The sequence below is a fragment of the Pinus tabuliformis genome, chromosome 7, assembly GCF_031772625.1.
Source record: "Pinus tabuliformis cultivar Carrire ecotype Pingquan chromosome 7, CPIR1, whole genome shotgun sequence".
In the NCBI taxonomy this organism is placed as follows: domain Eukaryota; kingdom Viridiplantae; phylum Streptophyta; class Pinopsida; order Pinales; family Pinaceae; genus Pinus; species Pinus tabuliformis.
In genome coordinates, this window is record NC_142293.1 from 331,191,950 (window position 1) to 331,210,347 (window position 18,398).

General features: G+C 37.5%; 1 protein-coding gene across 5 annotated transcripts in view; it reads right to left on the minus strand.

Annotated features, from left to right (window-relative positions):
- The window catches only part of LOC149247303 (vesicle docking protein), a 135,786-nt gene that overhangs the window by 65,823 nt on the left and 51,565 nt on the right, over positions 1-18,398 (minus strand). The window lies entirely within an intron of this gene.

An 18,398-nucleotide genomic window follows, 5' to 3' on the forward strand; every position in this document is an offset into this window, starting at 1 on the left:
TGATATATGATATCATATTCGTATAAGGACTGATATAGGATCTAGGTATATTCAAGGGTATTTTTGGAAGCCACCCCAATTCAATGCATCCATCTTATGAGAGATCCTAATTTCTAAGATGCAACTCAACTAGGGAAAGTTCACAAAAAACCTCGACATGTTAGAATACCAAAATATGCAGCAAATTTAAAATTATACTGCAGAATGCATGGTTATTCAATCAATTTTGCATATTGGAATATGGAAAGCCATATTATCGTGATCTACCTCCAGCTTCCTTCATGAAGTATGATTATGAAAGTGTAGCCAAGGAAGAAATTCATCAGGATGTAGAATGATGATCTACAACCAAATTTCCCATCTCAAGAGAGACATGACAAATGATGACAATTCAAACTACTATGGATATTGGGTTTGATTGATTGTAGATCCACTTGCCCACTTGGAGAACACTAGACTTCCAACCTTTGTCAAAGAACGATCTTGGCACTTATCTAAAATCTTAATGCATGAAAAGCTGTAGTTAAGGAAAAAGTGATTGAACCGGTTGACCCCAAAAACCAAAACTGCGAATTGATATGAAACTTCACAAGTGATTTGAATATTTTGTGTTTTTTGGTCCACTGGTTTTGTGTCCCTTTTTTCACTGGTTGTGGCCTGTGTGTGTGTGTATTCACGTACAAACATACTGTTATGTAAAAAATTAGTTAATTTTAGGTTATTATTTAATTCTAGGTTTAATTAGATGAAAGGGCACGATCATAAGATCATGCCCTTTCCCAGAGGGTGCCATGGCGGTATATAAGCCAAGCAACCCATTGTAAAACATTCATCATCTGTAATTTTCATCTCTTAATAAAGTATTTATTTATATATATTCTGCGTATCATAAGTTTTTCTGTTTCATTGGTATCAGAGGGGTTCGGTTCTCAGGCAGTTCGCTCAGTCCAGCTGCATCTTGCTGTGCACAACAATTGACGGAATAGACGGGCGTCCCCAGCGGCAGTGGAAAATATATACATATAATTTGTCAATTTAGTATTTAATTGTGTGTGCTTCATCTGATAGGACAGCCAGTTTGGCATCTGCAACAACCGTCACTGGTCCGCCTCCATCCCTGTCTCCTGTCCGCACTCTGTTCACCCACGACCATTCTCCTGTCCGCACTCTGTTCACTGGCCATTTGCTGACCTACGTTCCATTGCCCAAAACACACAGTCCACAACCCTTTGTCACACTCCACGCCCTCTACCCCTGCCGCATTGCCCAAACATCATTCCGCTGTGCCTTCCCCCGTACCTCTCGCATAACCGACGAGTAGTTGCATACGCACACACCGATTAAGAGGTTGCTGCCCCCACGTCAAGCGTTGTGTCCCTAGATACGTCAAACACCGTAGCCGTTGACTCTCGGACGTAGCGTTTCATTCCAACTGAACATTCTAAATACGATTTTCCTTCAGAAAATAAAGTCGTATTTGGTAGCAGTATTCACGATTTTCAGTGACGTATCTCTTATTTCGTAGCAGTCTTCACACAATTTTCTGTTTCATTATAACCAAACTATATTAAATAGTTATATATATAACATATATATATATAATATATATAACGTGACATATAATATATAACATATATATATAGTTATATTATATATATTATATATAATACATATAATTTAATTAATTTATTTTAATTAATTAAAAATTATATATATATATAAAAAGTTAATTTAATTAATTAAATTTATTTTAATTAATTAAAAGTTATTTATATATATATATATATATATATAATTTAATTTAATTAATTAAATTTATTTTAATTAATTAAAATTTATATGTATAAAATTTATTTTAGCTAAAAAAAAAAAAAGGAGGGAGGAAAAATATTTTAGCTGGCAAATAAATACACGCCCCCGCAAACCCGCTCAATGTCGACAATGACAATGGCGGATTTCCAAAAAAGGTTGTTGGATGTAGAGCATAAGATAAATAACAACCACGACGAGGTCAGTAAAAGATTAAATGAAGTCGAGAGCAAGCTGGGGGAGCAAGCGGACAAAATCAAAAATCTTGAAGATACGACAAATCGAATAGAGATAAAAATGGAAAGTCAACATGTCCAAACAGGAGTAAACTTCAAAGAGGTCTTAACAATGCTAAAAGTTCTGTGTAAAAGGTCGAATTGTACGCCCGAACAACTGCTAAAAGAAGGTGAAGAGAATCAAGAACACCTTTCGTCAGATTCAACTAAGTCCACAGACTCTCATGACAAAGTTGAATCCCAAAAAAAATCAGTGACACCCCACCAAGAAGCGAGTAACACAGCCTTTACAAACAAGCAACTCTGGGATAACTTTACCAATCAACACCCTTTTTTCGCTCAACCAGTAGCAACATACCAGCGACGGGCAAAAGTCGAGATGCCTAAATTCGATGGAAACGAAAAAAACAATGTTGCATGGATAAATAAAGCAGAAGAATACTTTGAGATATATGACATCACTGACGATGACGAAAAGCTCAGACATGCATCCATGAAAATGGAGGGAGAAGCATATAACTAGTATATGTGGTGGAAAAAGACAACACATGTCATTAGCTGGAGGAAATTTAAAGATGCATTCTTCAAAAGATTCCAAGGCGTAAAGGAAGAAGAGTTCTTTTCAAAACTCATCAAACTACGACAAAAAGGAAGTGTCGATGAATACACTCAAGAATGGGAGACCTTAGTAACACGAGTACCTGGGTTATCAGAATCTCGTCTAATTCAGTCATACATCTCGGGACTCAAAACCCATTTACAAGCAGAACTTGAGATGCATGATATTACATCTATAGAAGAAGCAAGACGAAAAGCAAAAACAGCCGAAAAGAAATCCGAACCAATATTTTGGTCAACAGCGGAAAAAGCTTATGCAAGACGAAGGATACCCCAGTATGTGGACTCAAATAATACAAGATATGTTCCACCACATCGTCGTGAAGATGAAAAATCTAATGTGGAAATGCAAAGGATAAAAGAGGGTAAATGTAAACGCTGTGGTGAGAAGTGGGACCCCAAACATAGATGTGCTAAAGGAAAAGAACCAAAGAACCTATATAATTGTGAAGCAACCAATGATTCGAACAGTGAAGATTATGACATAGAAGACACAGAAGACGCCGCAGAATTCTCACCAGAATTAGATGACGGAAGTATTCCGCAAGTGTCATTATCAGCCATGACAGGTATATCACAACCTCAGACCTTAAAGTTAAAAGGACACATAAAGAAGAACAACGTAGTGGTTCTCATTGACTCTGGAAGCACACACAATTTTTTAGATACAACTGTGGCAAAGAGACTCAATATATTTTCATTCCCCTTACCAAACATGAAAGTGATGATAGCTAACGGTAAAAAGATTGAAAAGGTGGGAAAATGCCATAAGGTTAAATTGCAGATTCAAGACTTCAGTTTAGAGTCTTCGTTTTTCACAGTACCGTTAGGAGGAGTAGATGTAGTCTTAGGTATCCAATGGCTACGAACTTTAGGTACTTATGCCGCCAACCATCAAGTACAATTTATAAAATTCAAATGGGGAGGTCAGAAGTACAAGCTACACGGATTCCAACCACCAGAAAATCAAGTTACATCATCATCCCAGATGATGACGCTGAGTCGAAAAGGAGCACCTACTTATGTAGTACAATGTCACCAATTAGAAATGTTATCTGCAAATATGACCAGAGAAGAATCACCAAAGATTCAAGACCTACCTATGAAGATGCCGCCTAATACGGAAATTGAGCGTAGAACAAAAGTTAAAACAGAGTCAGACCCTGTCAACATCAAGCCATACCGATATCCACATCTCCAAAAAATGGAAATTGAGAGATTAATCCAAGACCTTTTACAGTGTGTGACTTTGATCATTTTGGAATATATAATCAAGTGGAGAGACTTGCCGAAGGAAACGCTTCATGGGAGAATGAAGCATTTTGTCAACAACATCCGTCGTTACGTATGCTTTGAGGACAAAGCATTCTTTCGAGAGGAAGGCAATGTTATGTAAAAAATTAGTTAATTTTAGGTTATTATTTAATTCTAGGTTTAATTAGATGAAAGGGCATGATCATAAGATCATGCCCTTTCCCAGAGGGTGCCCATGGCGGTATATAAGCCAGGCAACCCATTGTAAAACATTCATCATCTGTAATTTTCATCTCTTAATAAAGTATTTATTTATATATATTCTGCGTATCATAAGTTTTTCCGTTTCAAACTACTATGGATATTGGGTTTGATTGATTGTAGATCCACTTGCCCACTTGGAGAACACTAGACTTCCAACCTTTGTCAAAGAACGATCTTGGCACTTATCTAAAATCTTAATGCATGAAAAGTTGTAGTTAAGGAAAAAGTGATTGAACCGGTTGACCCCAAAAACCAAAACTGCGAATTGATATGAAACTTCACAAGTGATTTGAATATTTTGTGTTTTTTGGTCCACTGGTTTTGTGTCCCTTTTTTCACTGGTTGTGGCCTGTGTGTGTGTGTGTATTCACGTACAAACATACAAACCCAAACCATTAGAGACCAATATTGGAAGTTTATCATGTATATAGCAAGGGTGAATATAGCAAAATAACACCAGGTGCATCCATATTTAAGTTCTAAACCAAAACACATCAACAAAGGGGCTCTAAATGGTGAGGATGAGAGAAATGGAGGTGAGGCATCATTAAATACAAACTAAAAATTTAAACTCAATAAAGTGAAGAGTATGAAACAAATGGGGGTGGAGGGGCATCATTAAAGAGAGATGCAAGGGGTTTAAAATTAGGTCTAGGGATTTATTTTTTTAATTTCATTTTTTGAGTGATTTTAGTGGGCCCACAGCACACTTATACCGAATCAGAAGGTTCCATACAAAACAAGCTAGTTCAGAATGGAAAAACCAAGTCCATATGAAACCAGATTTTTTATCTAACAGGATGATTCGACTCGAAAAAAAATTCCATACAAAACAAGCTAGTTCAGAATGGAAAAACCAAGTCCATATGAAACAAGATTTTTTATCTAACAGGATGATTCAACTCGAAAAAAACCCAAAAAACCAGTCCAACAAACTAGTTTAGCCAATAACATTGCTTGTGATATTCAATGGAAATCCCAAGGCTTGTCGGTTACTTCTACAGTGCATGAATACTCCTTACATGCCATGTTTTTTGGCTTTTCTTGACTAGTTGGTGTGCCCTAGCTGAGTGTGTATGAAGTCATAAGAAGGGCACTTTCTTCCCTTTTCAAGATACTTTCCAGAGCAAGACTCAATTTTGTTCTTGATCTTCCTCCTTTTTCACATATTTTCTTCACTATGTAAAGGAGTGTAAGCAAAGGAGACAATTACCAGTGTATTCTTGCTTCTATTTTTTTCACTTGAGATTCAGATGTTTGAGTGATCACGTGTGTTATTGTACTAATTGAGTTTCCATACTCTTTATCATAGTTATACTTTGAGTTGTGTAAGGAAATTGCAAGAGTCTTGGCATGATTACTTCTATTCCCCAAGATTAATGAGCGTGTTGAATTGTATCCAACTTGCTTGGAACTTTTCCCTCTGTACAACTTTGTGTAATGATGATTGTGAAATATCTGGCTACCCAAAAGGTGCTATTAACCCAGTTAATTATTTCCTACTACTTGTTCACAGCAAATTAATTCTTCTATTGCAAGTAATGAATACAACATGAACATCACCATTCACAAAATACAAATTGTAGCGAAATATATGAAAAACCTGTTAGGCCAGGGTAACTCCACATTGAACAAAAGAAAACTGAGATAATATTTCATTAAGAGAACTATTGTTTATATACAAGAAGGAGACGGAACAGTTCATCTTCTTGATGACTGTTCACGTTCTAGTTCACCCATCCGTTGAGGATTAGGTGTCAACATTCCCCCCCTTAATCTGAAGGGATGTTGGTGAGTCCAAGCATCGTTCTGAATCTTTCAAGCTTTTCTCTTCCAAGCGCTTTGGTGAAGATGTCTGCAATTTGCTCGTTTGTGGAACAATGACGGAGATGGATTGTTTTGGCCTCAACATGATGTCGGATCAGATGATATTTAGTATTGATGTGCTTAGTACGATCATGGAACTTTGGGTTCTTGGCCAACTTTATTGCAGAGGTGTTATCAATCATGAGTGGAGTTGATTGTGTTTGTTTTACCTGCAAGTCTTCAAGAATTTTCCTGAGCCACACAATTTCTTTCGTTGCTTCAGCTGCTGCCACGTATTCTGCTTCTGTTGTGGAATCTGCTGGTACTGATTGTTTGCGTGATCTCCGGGAGACAGCTCCTGATCCAAGACTCATAGCATATCCTGAAGTAGATACCCCAGTTTCTTTGTCTCCATCGAAGTCTGAATCAGAGTATCCAATCAAGTTGAAGTCGTCCACCTGTGTATACTTGATTCCAAGGTCTTGAGTTCCCTTCAAGTACCTTAGAACTCTTTTTGCAGCAGACCAATGTCCCTCACAAGGCTTTTACATAAACCTGGAGAGGATTCCAACGGCAAATGAAATGTCTGGTCTGGTAGTAGTGAGGTAGATGAGACTTCCTATAAGCTGTCTATACTTTGAAGTTTGTTGCATCCTCAAATTCCTTTCCTTCAATAGATGTGAGCTTCAAGTTTTGTTCCATTGGAGTAGAAAGAGGATTGCACTCTGTCATGCCAAATCTGTTTAACAAATCTCCAATGTATTTCTTTTGAGAAAGAAATATGGATTTTGGATGTTGGGTTACTTCAATGCCAAGATAGTAATGAACATAGCCCAAATCAGTCATTTCAAAACTTTTTCCTAATTCTTTCTTTATGGATGCAATATAGCTTTCATTGTTCCCTGTCATTAAAAGATCATCTACATAACCACAAGATATACAACTGTTTTGCCAACTTTCTTGACAAATAAAGTTGCATCATCAAGATCAAAATGTTTGAAGTTGAGTTTCAGAAGATGCTCAGTTAGTTTTTCATACCAGGCTCGTGGTGCTTGTTTGAGGCCATACAAGGACTTCACAAGTTTGCATACTTTGTGTTCATGTCCTTTCACAGCAAATCCTTCAGGCTGGGACATAAAAACATTCTCTTTTAGATCTCCATTCAAGAATGCAGTTTTTACATCCATTTGATGGACTTTCCAACCGTTCTGAGCAGCTAGTGCAAAGAGTGTCCGGACGGTTGCCCATTTTGCTGTGGGGGCAAAAGTTTCCTCATAATCGACCCCTTCCTTCTGTGCAAAACCTTTTGCCACAAGCCTAGCTTTGTGCTTGTCAAGTGAGCCATCAGCTTTGTACTTGTTCTTGTAGACCCACTTGCAGCCAATTGGTTTGGTTCCAAATGGAGGATCAACCAGCTTCCAAGTGCCATTCTTTATGAGGGCATCATACTCCTTCTGCATCGCTTCTTTCCATTCATCATGAGAAGCAGCTTCTTTGAAGGAATTTGGTTCAAAATCTGTAGACAAGTTCAATTCACAATCATAAGTAACATCCATATCAACAGGTGAATTAGAGTTATCTACATCACCTCCATCTTGTCGGTTTGTTTTCTGGTTCCTGTTTTTCCAATTTCATCAGGATGAACACTTTCAAGTGTCTTTGTCAGCCACTTTGGGGGACCTTTCTGAGATGGTCCAAGCTGCTCTGTTGATTGAGTTGGGTCTGAATCAAGATTGAGTCTCCCAATTCTATCAATTACATCACTTAAAGCATCATCCGTTGTTGGAGTGTCATGCAGGGGAGATTATTCTTCACAAGAAGATTCCACATGTTGATCTAGTATAGGAATTCCCCCCTTCAAGATGTGGAATCTGATTATCAAACTCTTGAAATGATTTTGGTTTTGTGAATCTATCCAAGCGATCAAGTTGCCGCTCAACAACACTGTCAGATTTGGATGATTCGAGAAAAATGACATCTCTAGATAAAACAAACTTTTTATTTACTTCATCATAGAGGCGGTATGCTTTAGATGTGTTTGAATACCCCAGGAAGATACACTTACGACTTCTAGCACCAAGTTTGTTTTTATGTACCTTTGGTATTAAAGCATAACAGGTGGAACCAAAGATCCTGAGATGTTTTACCGAAGGAACATGTCCATACCACAATTCATAAGGAGTCTTGTTTCTTATAGCACTAGATGGACATCTATTCTTTATATATGCAGCACATAGAACAGCATCAGCCCAAAACATTGTCTTTACATTTTTGAAGAAAAGCATGGATCGTACCATATTCAAAATTGTTCTGTTCATTCTTTCAGCTACACCATTCTGTTGAGGATTATAAGGCACAGTTGTTTGATGTTTAATCCCATGTTGGCGAAGATAGTGTTCAAATTCATTTGATGTATATTCTTTTCCATTATCAGTGTGAATAGACCCAATATGAGATTGTGCATCATTTTCAATCCATTTATGAAAATTCTTGAATGTTTGAAAAGCATCAGATTTGTTCTTCAATAAATAAACCCAACACATTCTGGTGTAATCATCAATAAATGTCATGATATATTTATTTCCATTTGCAGAAGGAACAGGCATTGGACCACATAAATCTGAATGAATGAGTTCAAGCTTCCTATGTGCTCTTGAATGTGAATCATGAAAAGATTGTTTGCTATGCTTTCCTAGAATGCAAGCATCACATTGCTTATGTTTTCTAGGAATTGTAGGCAAACCAGCAACACCATTTTTCTTCAACAAGCGGAGACTATCATAGTTTAAATGTCCAAATCTAGCATGTCATAATAAACTTGACGGAAGTGTACCTTCTTCATGATGAGAAATATATGAGAAATGTTGTGCATGAGCAGAGGTTCCTTGCAGTTTAAGAAGTCTTTCTTCTTCTATACCCCTCATGACAAGTGAGTGGTCAAATGCCTTTCTTACCTCAAGCTTTCCATCAAACATATGAATGGAGTGACCTTGCTGGCGGATGTGAACCAGGGACAGCAAGTTTCTCTTGAGCTGTGGGAGATATAGAACATGATCCAGAAGAAAGTCTGGAAGACCAGGCAGTTTAAGCCTGATTGTGCCAAGCCCTGATGGCTTGATTTTTGACTGATCTGCAAAGTATACTGCTTCATCAACATTATCAGTGAAATCTTCAAAAAAATCTTTCCTATGAGTCATATGACAAGTTGCTCCTGAATCAAGCAACCAGTCATTTTTCGAAGAAGCAAGTGAAGCATTAAACAAATCTTCATTTACTCCAATGTTACATTGTGCCTCAATATAGTGAGCGGATTCAGGTGCTTTACCTTTGTCTGTGTCATCAGTTTTACCTTTGTGCTGATTTCTTCTCTGCTCAATTTTGTCCCATGGTAGCTTGCATGTAGAAGCATCATGTGATCCATTTCGTTTGCAGCGAATGCAATGCAGATCTGCCTTTTCTGTTTGAGAATGTCTCCCCCCCTGCCTCTGAAGTATCTTCCTCTTCCTCTTCGTCCACCTCTTGCTCTTGTAGAATCTTGAGCAGGATGCTTTTCTTTATGAGCAAGGCAAACAGTCTCTTCAGAAGATTCAGGGACTGTTTTCTTTCCAAAGGCTTTCTCTCTTTCAGCAAACTTTTTCACAAGAGAGTCAAAGGTTATATCTTTAAGATTTCCATTTGCTTGTAATGACTCAAGATAATTGGAGTAGGTAGGATAGAGTGCTTTGAGAAAGGCAATAAGAGAGATATCCAGCTCAACCTTAGTGGATTTAATAGCATGCATTATAGACTTTATTTCAGATGCAAGAGCAAGAGGATCATCATTTTTCAGTTCAAGAGTGAAGAGTTTAATCATGAGCTGAACAACTTCAAGTGCAGAATGTGTATCATAGAGTTCTTTCAGCTTTTGTAAAGCTTCAAAGGCAGTGGAATAGGATGAAATATGACGACTTACTTCTTCATTTACAGATGTTGTGATCAATGCATATGCTTTGTTGTTCTTGTTCTCCCAAATGATAAGTTCTTTATCTGATGTAGGCTGCACAGGGTCTTTGTCTTCTTCTCCGACACACACTCCTTTCCACAACTCATTGTAGATGAGGGTGTGTTTTACCATCCGAGACCATTATGAATAGTTCTCCTTGCCAGTGAGAACTATTCCTACCATAGAAATGATTGAATGCATTCTGTAAAAAAATGTCTCTGCTGATAAAAAAGAACTTTTGTTGGTAAAAAAAAAAAAAAACTTCTGTTGATATACAGTGAAGTGGTATTCAAAAAAAAGGCAACAGATTTTAAATACTTTTATATCCTGTTTCTTCAAATCCCTCCGAGGATACTGTATCCACTATATTTCATATCTACAAACTCAGTTTGAAGACCATAATATATATATATACTGGTTAATATAACCACAGCGCACAAATATATATATATATATATACAGGATTCAATAGTGAAATATATTTTTTTTTCTGCTAAACTCGATACCTCAATGATTACCCAAGAGCACGGGCTTTATCTTTCTCGAACTGCCAAGAGCACGGTTTATCAGCAAAAAAAAGAAGCACGGTTTATCTCTTAAGCAACTAAAACTATACCATATCCTCCTTAAACTATTCAAACAGTTTCCAAAACAGCGTCCAAATAACTTATTCAAGTAGCAATTTCAAAAAAACTTATTGAAACAGCGCATTGAAGCAGCTGGTCAATATGTATGCTGGTCAATCAAGGCATATACATACGATTTCATGTCAAGTTCTTGGGAAGATGAAGCCTTATCCGACACGGCTCTATACGGAATTAGCTTACCTGAATATATGAAAAGCTATAATTCATCAATTGTGCATACAGCCCGCGGTTTTACCACGCACTCGCCGAGAGTTTCAACGATTCCATTCTCCGTTTGCGGCAAGCGGAAGCAGACAACGAGAGAATGAGGAAAGAGAACCTTCAACTGAAAGCATCTAACATGGAGCTTACTATGAGGGAGTCGAAATACTTTCTCGACGACAAAACTTATAACGACATTCCCTTCGATGCCGGCTATTCCGTTATTCAGACACCATCGACATCACTTTCAGCGTTCAGCTATAACGGCAATCTGGTCAATTCTACTGTCGAATCCTCCACGTTCCTGGACGCTTCAGCGTCTTGCTTCAACAATCAGTTTCCGACGCCGTTAAACAATAGTGCCTCCTGTCAGAATAGAGGAAATCAAACCCTCAAAGGCGAAATAGAGGTAAGTCAAGTCCAAACCATCCAAGGCAAAGGGATCCCGTTAATTGAAGTTGCAGCAAAATATTCAAAGATGAGAAAGCGCTTGAACGACAGAGCAGCTATCGGCGCATGCAGAGACTTTGATAATTCTCATGTATTCACGTTTAGTTTGAATGCTATGGTGGTCAGGTGGACGACTTCAAGGAGAATGCAAACGTTCAGGCATATGCGCAGACAATCAATGCGTTTCAGGCAGACAATCAATGTGCATAGAGACTAACGTTTCAGGCAGACAATCAATGCGCAGAGACTAACGTTTCAGGCAGACAGAGGCGTTATAGCCAGGCAAACGATTCCGGCAGAGGCAGTGGCAGAACGACAGAGGACAACAGCAGAAATGAAGGAGTTACGGCTATTTTAAGAACCTGGGACCTGCGCTCTGATACCATGTCAGGCCAGGGTAACTCCACATTGAACAGAAGAAAACTGAGATAATATTTCATTAAGAGAACTATTGTTTATATACAAGAAGGAGACGGAACAGTTCATCTTCTTGATGACTGTTCACGTTCTAGTTCACCCATCCGTTGAGGATTAGGTGTCAACAAAACCAATCACACAATTGACACAAGTATTTTGGACAAACGTCCGTAGAAAACCCCAGTGTGGAGAAAACCAGTTTTCAGTTTAACGGTTTCATTATTATCTTCAACAGTAACTGCTATTGAGAAATTACATCAACTGCTTGACTAACACTGGCAAAGCTTCGGCAAAAATAGATCCTCAATCCGGTTGAACAAATAGGTTATAGAAAATATGCCACGCCCCTCCTTTGCAAGTCACATTGCCTTTGCAGCAACTCACACTACCTCTCCAACAATGCGCACTGCCCTTCCCGGCAACTCGCATTGCCTCTGGGAATTTTATCCGGCAACTCACACTACCCCAGCAACTCACACTGGCCACTTGCACTACCTTCAGCAATTCGCAATGGCAACTAGCAACTTGATCTAGCCTTCTGGTAATTCGCACTAGTAAACTGGCAAACTCGCACTAGCTAATTCGGCCTCCTTCTGCAGAAAATAATTTAGTCAACGACACTCCCTCTAAAAGTCAAAAACTGGAAGTCTTTCAGATGAAGAATAAACCCCAAAAATCTTTCCTCAATCACTGCTACTAAAACCCTCCTAGTGTCTCATTGAAAACTCACCCAACTCGAATGATCTTTGTGATCTGATTTGTATCCAATGCTACCCATAGATTTCCCTTTATAATCTCTCATTCACAAATGAATGGCCACGATTAGAAGTTAACTTGATCCAATCAATGGCTAAGATCAACTTAGAAACTTTCTACAAGTTTCTAGAGGTAAATCGATCTTATCTCAACTAATGTCAATTAATTATCCACTTTTCCTAAGTTTAGACTGAGGAAATATTTAAAATCACTAATTGACATAATTAAGATATTTTCCCTAGGTGAAACTTAAGAAAAATTGCATGGGCTTGGAGATAATTAATTCCTCTATGTTCCTAGCCTCAATGACACCTCGCAAGGCTAGAACGCATGCCTGAACTACAATAATTAACACTCCCTCTTAGTGAGGAAGGTGTTCTCCACGACACCCAACTTATCCCTGAAGAATACAAACTTTCCTTTATTCAAGGTCTTCGTCGGAATATTTTCCACCTGTTGATCTGTAGGAACATACTGTAGTGGAATTGATCCACATTGTACACAATCCCCGATGAAATGGTTTCGTATGTTGATATGTTTCAATCGATCATGAAATACTAGATTCTAAGATAGCTTGACATAACTCTAATTATTGTTGAAATATGTAACTAGGTTCAGTCTTCATAATGGCATATGTAATCATGATTTTATGTATTTAATGTAATGAGAAAAATAAATTTATTATTGTTGATCTTGAGGCATTGGTTTCATGCTCAAGAAGATTTATTTTTAGGTCAAGCTCCCATTGAGAGCTCTTAGGATTTGTCATTGAGTCATCAAGTCATTAAAAGTCATTGTCATGTATGAGAGACCCATGTGGGCATGTTACATATTGTAAGAAAAATTATTTTGAGTCAATATTAGAGTCAAAAGACCCTCCAAGACCAAGTCATTAGCAAGTCGGTTGTTATGAATAAAATATAGATATAAATAATGTAAATATAAATAATAATAACACATCATAAATAATGATTAATTAGTAATTAGTTAATGAAGAGGTATGTCCCTAAGGACATGACCATTCATAAAGGGACACCTGCCTAGGGTATATAAGCAGGCCCTCACTCTCATTTGTAACATCATTCTCATTCATACATTTTAATATATATTCTTGTATCTTCAATGGAGATCTATATATTCCAAGTCTTTTGGAGTGTTTAACCTGTTATAACGAACTTTGTTCGTTACATTGGTATCAGATCTGTTTGATCCTCTAGTCATTCAACCAATGCACAGAGAACCAATCTGATCAAGGCTTTGGCCATCAAAATTTGTCAACCTTGTTGTTGTCACAACTGAAACATTTCACTACACAAGTTGAAGTTTTTCCATTTTCGCCAATTCGCCCTTGACAATAACAAGGGAAAATAATAGATGTAAATATATTGAAATTTAAAAAAAAAAATGTATTAAAAAATTAAATAGGAAAAAAAAAGTGGGAAAAGAAAATTGAAAACTGGGAAATTTAAAAGTTATAAATACATAAATATATATATGTGTGTGTGTGTGTGTGTCAAATAAATAAATTTAAAAAAAAAACATAAAAAAGATTCAGCAACAAAAGTCATCTCTCAACTGCCCGATCTGCTGCCGACGACCACCACCTTTGTCCCTACCATCTGGGTAGATCGGTCTACAGCCGCCATCCACTACTAGCGTCCCTCAACACTGTCAAAGTCGGCCTTCCGTTGTTTTTCCCTACCCGACGTCTCCCCGCCGACATCTACCTGCAACCTCCATAACTGCCGCCAACACTTTAATGCCACCACACTTGTCGCACCAACACGAGCACAACACCAGTGCGACTAACACACACAACCGCCTATCGTACCTGGTTCACGTCCATAGCCTCCATGCCCACTACAGCCACACTCTCCTCCTCGTCATTCGTGGTACTACCACCTTGCCACCCCCATCTGCTTGCTACCTCCTTTGCCAACCGTGTTCCTTCGTGCCCACTCAAATCCTTGTTGTCGTAGTCATCCATCCCACTACCATACACATTGAACCCTCACTTGCAATTGTTGTCTTAGCAGCTTTGATTAACCTTGCTTAGCCCTAAACTGTTAATTGCAAGCATTTGCTCGAAGTGTCATCCCTGCTCATAGAAGTATCAAACTGAGCCCTATCACATTGAACTGTAGTTAACAAGATTTCAAACGGTCAAACAATATGTCGTGGCTCTCCAACCCAATTACGATCAACCTATAAGTTGTGCATCTCCAACCCAATTAAAGGCTAAGGTTTAATATGTTTGAAGATTGTATTAATTGTATCATATATAAAATACAAGAAGGAAAATCGTGAAAACATTTCCAAAGTCAAAGCATATTTAAAATTGTCTTGAAAAAAAAAGTCGTGAAGGTATTTATAAAGTAAAAAGGGGATAAAGTCATATATTCATAAAAATCAAAGGAAATAATTATTATATTTCTAAGGTCATAAGGGATATTTTTGAAAGTATAAAGGAGGAATATTTTCCAAAACCCTAAAGCTCATCCCGAAAAAGAAAAATGGAGACCAGTAATGAAAAATTTCCTAAAACCTTTAGTAAATGTGTTAGTACACTATTTAAAATCAAAGAATCACTCGCAGGAAGAGATTTTATAATCTCTATCAGTCCTACTGAAGAGAGTAATTATGTTAATGCTAAATGTGCTAACCAATTAGTGATTCCTGAATCAAATATAATTGAAACAAATTTTGTTGACACAAGTGACAAACAATACGACATAAGCAATCTACAACTAAGTATTGGGGATTATACTTTTATCTCGCAATTCACCGTGAAAACCTTATTTTTTGATGATAGTGACATTGTTTTGGGTTCAGCCTAGATGGAAACCATAGGGTCTTTCATCCTAAATACAAAAAAGAAGCTTTTGACATTTTCATACAAAAAGAAAAAAATAACACTACAAGATGTTACATTGAAGCCAAATTTAGTAACACCAGAAGACATACAAGATATCTCGAAAGTAATTTATTAAGAAAGTAAAAAAGTGGTACAAAATATGCAAAGGGAAGTTGACAAGATCACCGCTGAAAAAAATGAAGAAGTTTCTCGGCTTAAAGACCATAGTGAAAAATTACTGACGCAAATTAAGAAGCTTAAGAAGGGCAAGAAGTCGTTGGAAAACAAGGTACAACCGCTTATCGAAAAGGAAACATCGAATATAGAAGACCAAGTTGAAGAGAAAGGAATAAATACTGACCCAGTGCATGTCACAACTCAAGAAGAAGACAAGCCAGTTGAAGAAAAGACACACTTAGATGTTATAGTCCAAACGATGAACATCCCAAGTGAAGGTTTTGTAACCAACTCAACAACATCATCACTTGGAGTAAATCACAATATTGCCACACACATGATCAGGGAAAGACAAACCAAAAGAACTCCTTATCTATATCTGAATCACAAGAACAAACATCTCAATCAATCTGTGAATTTGTATCACTCAAAACATGAACAACCAACTTATGTTTCAAAGACTACTAATGTCGGTGCAATTCAGTGTTGTGCTAACAATTCACACAAAGTATCCAGTAACCACAAGATTCCATAGAAGATTAATTTAGGATGGTCAGATCCATTCTCAATCTGATTATTTTATTTATCATTCAAAAGATCAAATCAACTTGTATCAACGAAAATGAAAGTTTCGAGACGAAAAGACATTCAAAACAAAAAAGAGATCAAGCCTTTTCATCAACAAGCTTTGAGGACAAATCTTTTTGAGGGAAGACAATGTTATGAATAAAATATAGATATAAATAATGTAAATATAAATAATAATAACACATCACAAATAACGATTAATTAGTAATTAGTTAATGAAGAGGTATGTCCCTAAGGACATAACCATTCATAAAGGGACACCTGCCTAGGATATATAAGCAAGCCCTCACTCTCATTTGTAACATCATTTCATTCATACATTTTAATATATATTCGTGTATCTTCAATGGAGATCTATATATTCCAAGTCTTTTGGAGTGTTTAACATGTTATAACGAACTTTGTTCGTTACATCGGCCTTCAAATGGAGTTGTCGGCCTACAACAGAAGACATGTCGGCCTAAATGCATGGATGAGAAGCCTATAAAAAGGGAGGACTCGGCCTCACTAAGAGATACAATTCAGTCAAGCAAGAAAGAGCAAGTAAGAAGAGTGAAGAAGGAAGATAAGAAGCCTACAGGTCAGCAAAGAAAGGAGTGAAGGAAAAGCTGAAGTTCAGGACTGTTTTGGGCCTCCTACTCTCACACATGCGAAGAAAATCAAGGTTCTTATCTACTGCAGAAAGGTCGAGTTACAGTGCTATCAAAAGAGACAAGTTCTGGTGTCAATAAGGACTATCTTCAAGGATCGAATTCACTAGGAAAGAGAAGAAGGTCAAGCGAGGGTGAAAGAAGGCAGATCTCACCATTTGCATCATTCTCATATGGGCTAGGGTTTCTGTGTCAAGGGACAAAGATTGCAGAAGTCTCAGGTAAGCTGAAGTTGCAGTAAACGAAGTCAAAATTGCAGTCAAGATGTTGCTAGGTCGAGGTTGAAGACAAAGAAGAAGTTGTTAGTTTGACTTGGAAAAAAAGCAAGGTTTTGGTCTTGGAGGAGTCTTGGTCAAGGGTCTAGGTCTTGGAATTCGTCAATTGAAGATTCTATAAGAAGAAGAATTTTGTGGGTTTTCCTCTCAAGATTGGAGAGGTTTTGGCCCTGGCTGATCACCTATATCTTGTGTCCTTTGTCTCATTGTTCCTTATGTTTTTTGATAGTTGGTGGATGAAGAGAACACATAATAATAAGCAAGAGAAGAAGCAAATGAACTAAAATTAAAAATATATCACAAACAGTTATCAAACAAGAGAAATCATTTCATCTCACTGCCCTAGATTTCTCAACATGGTATCAGAGCTAAGGTGTCAAGTCAAAGAAGGGCAGCTCAATAAAGGACATTCAAAGACCAAAGCACGTAAAGATTATCAAGGGCATCAATCATCAAGAAAGAGAAGAAGGGAGATCAAAGAAATAAGGATTAATTTTCTGGGCTATAACTCCTCTCACTCGTGGAAGAACTAGGGCATCCTCCTCTAAAGTAGCACCGAAATATTGAAGAAAAGAAGTCACCCATCTTTTGAAGACCATAATTCATTACAAGGAGCGAAAGTATGATTATTGGCACCATTACATGAAGTCAATCCTACAACAACCACAAATCCAAGATTTTGAGGTAAATATAATTATTTTGAAGTCTCCAAATCTCCTTGCAAAAATTCGATAAAGGGAACTCCAAAAGGAAGCATCAATCCAAAATTCATCAAGAATCCCAAAACCTGATCTAGGCATACGTAGATCAGATTCTCGTCTATGTAAAATTTGGATTCATAGACCATATCACCTTTCAGTCATACATATGGTTGTTCTCTGTCAAAAATTCAAACTTGCTAAAAGGTTGGAGAACAGATCTCTCTATCTCAGTGACAGCATAGATCTCATCTTCAGGATATGTCCTTATGACATCACTTCTCTACTATACTTACAAGTTCAAATCCTGTGGTGACCGAGTACATGTGGCAGTGACCTATCTCATATATATTTGATCACTGTAATGAAGTTTGAAAGATTTGAGGAAGCAGAATTGAAGCAATATAGTCATCAAGCAGATGTCGAAATTGTATCATCTCCAGAGAGAAAACATTGATATGCTTACAAATATCACTTTTATGAAGACCTGTGAAGCTATAGGAACATAGATCCAAGATCAGTGAACAAGGTCTCTATGGTAATCATATACTTGAAGAAGTCGCAGATGAGTACAGTGAAGAATATCTCACACCCGAAGTAAGATCAATGAAGATGGCATTTGGAATTGCAAGTCATCTCGACAAAGGTAAGTAACCATAAGCGCGCTTGAGCCAGAGGAGTTCTGGGATGGGTGACCTCCTGGGAAGTCCTGGTTA